Source organism: Rosa rugosa, chromosome 3 (assembly GCF_958449725.1).
Source record: "Rosa rugosa chromosome 3, drRosRugo1.1, whole genome shotgun sequence".
Taxonomy (NCBI): domain Eukaryota; kingdom Viridiplantae; phylum Streptophyta; class Magnoliopsida; order Rosales; family Rosaceae; genus Rosa; species Rosa rugosa.
Genome location: NC_084822.1, coordinates 11296594 through 11304448, shown reverse-complemented (window position 1 = coordinate 11304448; position 7855 = coordinate 11296594). Strand labels below are relative to the sequence as shown.

The window sequence follows — 7855 nt, the reverse complement described above, 5'->3', positions numbered from 1 at the left end:
TCTCATCATCATAAAGGGTATGCATACATTGTTAAGCTTGAAAGCTTAGAGTTTTTCAAGAATGTCAAATATCAGTTGCAGATTTGCATAACTGTGATGAGTCAGTAAGAACTTGAATTTTTTGTGCATGCTTGATTAATTCTGTTATTGAATCCTTCAGTAAGGACCTTATATGTGTTGTTATATTTCATAAAGCACCCAAGATATATGTTTGTGTACAGAATATTGCTCCTGTGATCTGTGGTTGTTGCATTATGGTAATGAGGTGTTGCTGTTTGGTTAAACATCTGTCTTCTCATTGTCTGATGGTGTTAACTGCAGATTGACTGAGCTGTGAGGATGATTTGGAATTCATGACTTGTCCAGCGCGCACTTCATAATTACAATATCTGGTTTAAAGTGATAATTCTTGATGTGTTGAATATTGATAAGTCCGAGTGGGAGACTGTAAGGTTCTGTGGACTAATCAATATCAACTAAAGTCACAGTAACTGATTACTCTTCATATATACAGAACATGTAATTGGACTAAGTTATGTTGTTCTAATTGCATTTCCGTTACAATAAGGATCTAAAAATCGAATTACATGGCCATGCCTTATTACATTAGGTAAAACTGTCTTGTACACACTTCAGGAATATAGTTCCTATTGCTAATAGGTTTAGGAAAACCTTTATGGGAAGGAGCCTAAACCAAAGCCTATATATATAGGACTACTTGGTCCCTGCTCTTGCATCAGCAACCATCATCAATTGAGAATTCATAATCTCTGCCCATTGGAGACTCTCACTAAAGGATAGCTCAGAGGAGAACAAACCAAGTACACCAGCTCAAAAGTTCAAACTGTTGTCTTCAACAATGGCTGCACCTCCAGGTAAATTTGTGTATTCTCATATCGAGTACAATGATCATATGCATACATTCAGTTTTCTAACTTATAAAAGATCGATGGTAGGCAAAAGGCATAGTTGGATTGGATTATCAACCTGCCGAAGGTAGAAATTAAAATACACTGTACTGTCGAGAAAATGCACTGCACGATGCCACCAATTAGGGTACCATGCCATGAACTAGAGATAGAGGAGTAGTGGGATACCAATAGACTTCAGAAAAAGTTAGGGAGGGGTTTATGGAGTTGTTTGAGACAACAGGGGAGGACCATAGCTTTCATTTGTTCAACCCCAACCCCAACTTCGACAAGGCTGGCCATTTGCTGCAAAAAATTGTTGATTTTGTAGCTTAAGGTTAAGCCCAAGTTATTTCTCATAATGATACAAGGCCAATTAACCAACCGTTCTCCGTATACTTGCATTTGCATAGTCATGACTCATGAGTACGAATTACTGTCACACGGTCACACCTAATTAAGTTTCTTTGCTCTCATATATCTTTAGAAAACTGAATTGAATCTTGTTAATAAGAAAAGTTCAAGCATCATACTAAACCAAACCAACAGGTAAGGAAAAAAATGCAACCTGATTCATGCTTGCTTCTACCTAGCAGAAACAATTAAACATCATGCATATATGTGAGAACATATATACTTAAGATTAAACATCGGAAAAAAGAAAAGTCGACACTGAGCATAACTTCACAAATCACAACAAACATTAATTTTGGCACATGAAATAAATGCACGTCTGGCTCAGATGCCTGCCAAATCAACTAGCTTCAGTAGGAACCTGGAGAATTTCATACAGGGCAATAAACTGCTCTATAGTTTCAATTTTCTCATGTTTCTTTGGTTCCAATGTAACCTTGAAGCACCCAAGCATAAGAGAAATATGATAGGCCAAAGGTATATTTTGTAAGGATTCTCAATGTGCCGAAGGATGCAAACATACTGAACTGTTGAATAAACCGATTGAGAGATGCCACCAAGTAGACCACACATGTCAGGAACACTACCAAAGATTTTGTTACTGGAACGTGAATAAAACCACCCAAACATTCCCAGTTGCCTCCTATATTTCACTCTTTCCTTTATACCCTTGTGAATGAGCTCCCAGATGGAAATAATCACAGCCAAAATAGCTAACACCATGGTAATTAGTGCAAAATGGGGCTTATTGCTTGGGGAGGAAAATTGATCAAACATAGCTGAAGAAATCTCTAGACCAACATTGGTGAGTAAAAAGATCCACGCAGTTGAAGTGGCCTACAAAAGGAATTGGTAATGCATTCGATTAAAATTTCAACATATCTAGCAGAAAATACACACACACGCACTTACCATTCTATAGCTGTGAGGCTCTTCACCCATTTCTTCAATCATGTCATGCATCCAAATACGAGTTTCGTCAATATTTAAAAGAGGCTTTTGCAAGAGTTCTTCAATCACCGGATCTTCTAGTGCATTATAAGTTATTCTGAGATCTTCAATCTTTATGCTAGGAACTCTTTCATAGCTATCTAATACACCCAACACAGTTTTCCATTCTTCTAATGCAATGTAAGATATTTTCAGATCCTCTAAAATTTTCTTCTTAGAAACTCTTTTCTTATTATCCAACACTGATAAGACTGTTTGCCATTGATCCAAATGTTTACCACAAAGAAGTGAACCCAAAAGCACGAGAGCTAATGGAAGCCCTTGAGCATAATGTACTGCTTTATTTGCCAGTTCCTCATAATCAGATGAAAGTCTACTTTTTGGGAAGGCATTCCAACTGAAGAGCTGTAAAGCTTCATCATTATTTAATCCCTTGACTTCATATATTGGGTCAACTTGATGAGCCATTAGCAAATGCTTATCTCTTGATGTTATGATAATTCTACTGCCCCGTCCGAACCAATCAGAGTCTCCAGCTAAATTGTTTAACTGGTCCAGTTGATTAACATCATCAAGAATTAAGATCGAGAACCCTCTTTTCTCTCAACCTTCTCTTTATCATATTGATTCCTTTGTCAACATTTGTCACCTCCAAATCTTTTTCCTTTAGAATCTCAGAAAGAACAATCTTTTGTAGTTGGACTAGACCTCCCGGTGTCTTTGAAATTTCTCCAACATTTGCCACAAAACAACTACCATCAAACTTTTGCGCATTTGAATTATACACAGCTTTAGCTACTGTGGTCTTGCCTATTCCACCATTCCCACATATACCAACCATGCGAACATCAATTTCATTTTCTTCAACTCCTAAAAGATTATTTATATCTCGTACACGAGAATCTATTCCAATTGGGTACTTTGCCACATTCAAGTATGTCTGGTCGTTGAAAACTTGTACTGAAATATCTTCGACAATTTTATGAATGAAAGTAGATTCATACCTGCAAGGTGAGATATGAAACGTACATTCAACTTAGTGGAAAATTTATTTCTTTGGAGCGCTGATTATCTTCAATAAATTATTGATACTAGAGTTGAAGTGTCTTTTGTACAATACGAAAGAAATTAATCACTTGACATTATACATAAAGTTCAAGATCTAGTTTAAAAGACATCTATATTTTTCATCAAAAGAGACTAGCTAAGAAAGTGCAATGTGAAAGTGAGACCTCATGCGACAGAGTAAATACATATATGTACTAGAGCACGAGTTGGTTCAAAAACATAATCATTGACAAAATGTATTCTCTAACATTATCCTAATATGGATTATAATTTTTTCTAAAATTTTAATTGTGTTTTTAAAATCACGTAATTAAACCTTAGAATCAAAACTTAATTAAGTGGTCAGAAAATTACTCGTCTGAGAAAAGCCACCCGCGCAAATCTGCTACTTCTTTGAGAGCTGCTCTCCATCGAATCACCTTCTCATCGTTATGCAATCTTTGCTCATGAAAAGCCAATGCCTCGCCGACTCTACCTCTTTGGTTTCTTACTTCTGAGGGATCCACCTTGTAAAAAATTGGTACAACCGTTTGCTGCTTTGACTCTCTACAGCGAAGGATCTGGACAAGTTCATCCAAGCACCATGTTGAGGATGCATAGTTGTGAGAGAATATGATGATAGAAATCCTTGACTCTTCAAGTGCTTTCAGTATTTTCAACGAAATATCTTCTCCTCTTGTAGTGAGACGTTCATCATCCCTGAATGTTTTGATTCCCTTTTGAACCAAGCTGTTGAACAAATGATCTGTAAAATTCTTGCGTGTATCCTCCCCTCTAAAACTCAAAAAAACATCATATGTCCATGAACGAGGCAAAGCAAGAGAGGAAGAGAGTACTCCTGATGGAATGGTGATTGGATCCATAAGCAAACAGGCTGAAAGATCGAGTTGGGAACGGTACTGATCAAGTGAGATATCGAGGGAATATAAGAGCGTTCATACAGCAATTTCCTGCTTCCTTCCATGTAAGTTAATGTGAAGTCGACCTTTTGTTTTGTTTTGTTTTGTTTTTTTGTTTTTTTTCTTTGGCAAAGTAGTAGGTCGAGGAATACAAAAGCGGAGTCAATAAAATAGAAAAATAACACAATTCACTACGCGTTCTAGTTGCAAGCCGAGTTGAAATATGCTTCTAGGCCGTGTTCACCCTTTGGGGTGAAGCAGCATATTCACCCTCTCTTATGATTAACGCATAATAACTTTTTAATTTTCTAATCCAACCATTCAAGTTGTATAATGTAATACAAAGATTAGTTTTGTAAAAAATCAATCAAATTGAAGACCTTTTAATTATTCATTTATATGAAATACATGGACGGTTCATCATAATAACAGTAAGTATTGTTAGAACCGTCCATTTATTTGATTCAATTAGATAATTAAACGATTTCCGATTCAATTGATTTTTTACAGAGATGATCTTTAAATGCTAATTTAAGATATGGACTGTTGGATTATAAATTTATTAAGTAAAAGTGAGTTAATCGATAATAGGGGTGAATATGCTTGTTCACCCAGGGGTGAATCTAAGAATTGTTCGTGTTGAAATATGCTTCATATGATATGTTATTATTTGTAATGGCAATTATTAATGTACTATCTTTTTACCCGTGCATTTGTTCATAAAGTTAGGTAAAAAAAAATGGTTAATTTTAGTTTTATCAGTTTATTCACTTTTTTTTTAGATGTGAGAATTTGAAATGAATGTAGTTATCTATCCTATACTTTTCTCACCCACGTCTCTCTTCCATAATTATCTCTTTATTTATTTATTTATTTTTGTTTATTTCTTTTACTTAGTACTATAATAACCCTTGTACTTATTTGTTTCAAACTTTCAATTAACTTAATAGGGTAATTAAGGTAGTTCAAAATTTGGTAAACCTTTTGAGGGCTTCACCTTATAGTAGGAGAGATAGAGATCACGACAACTGAAGATAGCTTCCTCCGCTTCTAATTCCATTCCTCCCCTGGGTTACTCCTACTGGGCTCCGTCGTGTTTGATCAATCTTATTCCGATAAGTTGGTAACTATCCTTCACTCAGCCCCCAAGGTCATTAATCAAACACCTTACAACATGAAAAAGCTCCTAAATTGGCAAGTGATCCAAGATGCTTCCCATATATATATATATATGGGAAAATGTCCACTTTCCTAAATTTCAGCTACTTTAACTCTATTTACCCCAACATATAAGATTACCCACTTACCCAACAGATTATATATTTTTTGCTCTAATACACAATTAATTTTTTTTGGGGACAATTTTTCCCTCTCTCCCTTTGTCACATAGAGAGAGAGAGAGAGAGAGAGAGTAGAAAAGAGAAAAGTCATCGAAGACTTCGCCGCACTTTGGACTCCGATAGCCGGACTTCGCCGGAGGTTACTGGAGGTCTTATAGGTCACTGGAGACTTTTACTGCCCCTAATAAACTTTATTGCCCCCCCCCCCCCCCCAATAAAATAAACTTTTATTGGGGAGCAATAAAATTTTATTGAGCTTTATTGCAAGGCAACAAAAGCTTATTGGGGAAAATGGACTAATTTCCCTAAAAATAGACAAATAAAACTTTGATTGAGAAAGAAGATGAGGAGATTACATCAATTCAAAACCTTTTATTAGAGGCAGTTAAAGTTTATTGGGTTTTATTGGTGGGCAATAAAGTTTATTAGGGGCAAGTAAAAGTGGAAGGGGGAGAGAGAGAGAGTGAGATCACCGGAGAGTTTGCTGGAATCTCATCGGACTTAGCTGGAACATCGCCGGACTTTGTCGAAACCTCGTCAGAGATCTCACCGATCGTCAGAGGCTAACGGAGAGATCGCCTGAGGCCCACGGGGAAGTCGTCGAAGATCTTTAGAAAAGTATTAGGAGGTTTATTGACCTCCAATCAAAGCTGTTATTGCCTCCAATAAAAGTTTTATCATGTTTTATTGCCCCCCCCCAATTATTTATGTCACGCCCCTGATTTTTAACAACAATAAAAATCGATATATATAATCCCATAATTATACATGCGTGAACGTTCAGTCATCAATACAAATACCTGGAACATCTTTCCCTTAAAACAAGTATATACTGATGCCCTGAACCAATCCAAGTTAATATACACTCGCTCCACAGAGTTATATATTACACAAATTTACGAATTAAATTGTCATCACAAAATAAAACGTAAATGCTCCTCAGAGCTTACTACATAGCGGAAGTCATACACTGGCAAAGCCAACAAAATTTGCTTCCTACCCGTTCTGCTGCCAACAAGCTACCTCAGCTTCAGCCACGATTTTCCTGACCTGCAGGATTAACCCCTACACCGTTTAAATGGTGCACCGGGGTTGCCAAACAACAAACCCGGTAAGCTTTTGCAAGCCCGTATGAGTAACTCATGAACATCAATCAACAACTCACATCAATCTACTTAAGGAACACATGCAACCATGATTCCTTCTAACATTCCATATCCTTTCCACAGAAAGGACAACATGAGTCATCGCCGTGACAATGTTCTATTTGCTAACTTAACCATCAAGTAGCAATTCAAGTCTCATCTAGACAATTAAAGAAGAATACCATCGGAACTCTCCTTTAAACTACATACCTATGAGTCTCCAGCAACCTCGACTGTTACTCCCATAAGCTATCATGGCAGACAGACTAGAGCTCTATTGAAATCGTAATCACTCGTCCTACCAAGGACGTGATTACCTATTTCCTGTCTTGGTCACCATCTGCGACCTGTCACCATCTGTGACATATGATTTCAGACCCCGTCTGATCATGAAATCAAACATCAAGGTCGCCATCTGCAACCTGTCACCATCTGTGACATATGATCTTTAGACCCCGTCTAGTCTCAAAGTCAAACGTTAAGTAAGTCACACCTGACCTAAAATGTTACAAATATCTAATTTCGACTTTCCTATCCCTGCTCACCATCTGTGACCCTTGGTACAAAGACCAATACATTTAAATGAGTCACGCTTGACTCAAAAATGTAACATCAAACTCAATACATTTCAACAATAGAAAACATCTTTTTCCACAATATTGTTTCCATGAAAAGTCATATTCAACAATAATATAAGCATCATCATGCATATTATTCATCAAATACCATCCACAAGAATATATATATTTCGCGTAAATATATATATACGTAGTCATTCGCTCAGGAATGCCTACTAATACCAACTATAGTTTGCAGTTAATTAATTAACGTCAAAACAATAATGGTACTTCTGTTCATAAAGATCCTTGTGAGATTTACTCACCTCGAAACTCCTGCTGCGTCTTCAATGCAGAATAAGTAGTCAAACCACAGAATAACCGTCCAAATACTTCGTCAAGTACCTAATCACATACGGTTTCCACTTAGTAATGATTCACATTTGATTTAAGTCTGAAACCCCTGTTTTGAACTAAAATCCCCAAAGTGGCGCCAATCGAGGCGAAACCACATCCAATACCTCCCAAGGTCTTCAGAACACTTCCACGATCGATGTGTCCAAACCACAAGTT

At 36.8% G+C, this 7855-nt stretch overlaps 1 long non-coding RNA gene and 1 pseudogene across 1 annotated transcript; both read right to left on the bottom strand.

Annotated features, from left to right (window-relative positions):
• Positions 1-1458: 1458 nt before the first annotated feature.
• LOC133741194 (disease resistance protein RPV1-like) lies at positions 1459-4249 on the bottom strand (annotated as a pseudogene).
• A 2078-nt stretch (positions 4250-6327) lies between these two features.
• LOC133736384 (uncharacterized) lies at positions 6328-6965 on the bottom strand. The gene is made up of 2 exons (XR_009859531.1): positions 6936-6965; positions 6328-6645 (listed from the first exon to the last, which is right to left on the bottom strand). It is a non-coding gene; the product is annotated as an uncharacterized LOC133736384 (long non-coding RNA).
• Positions 6966-7855: the final 890 nt, after the last annotated feature.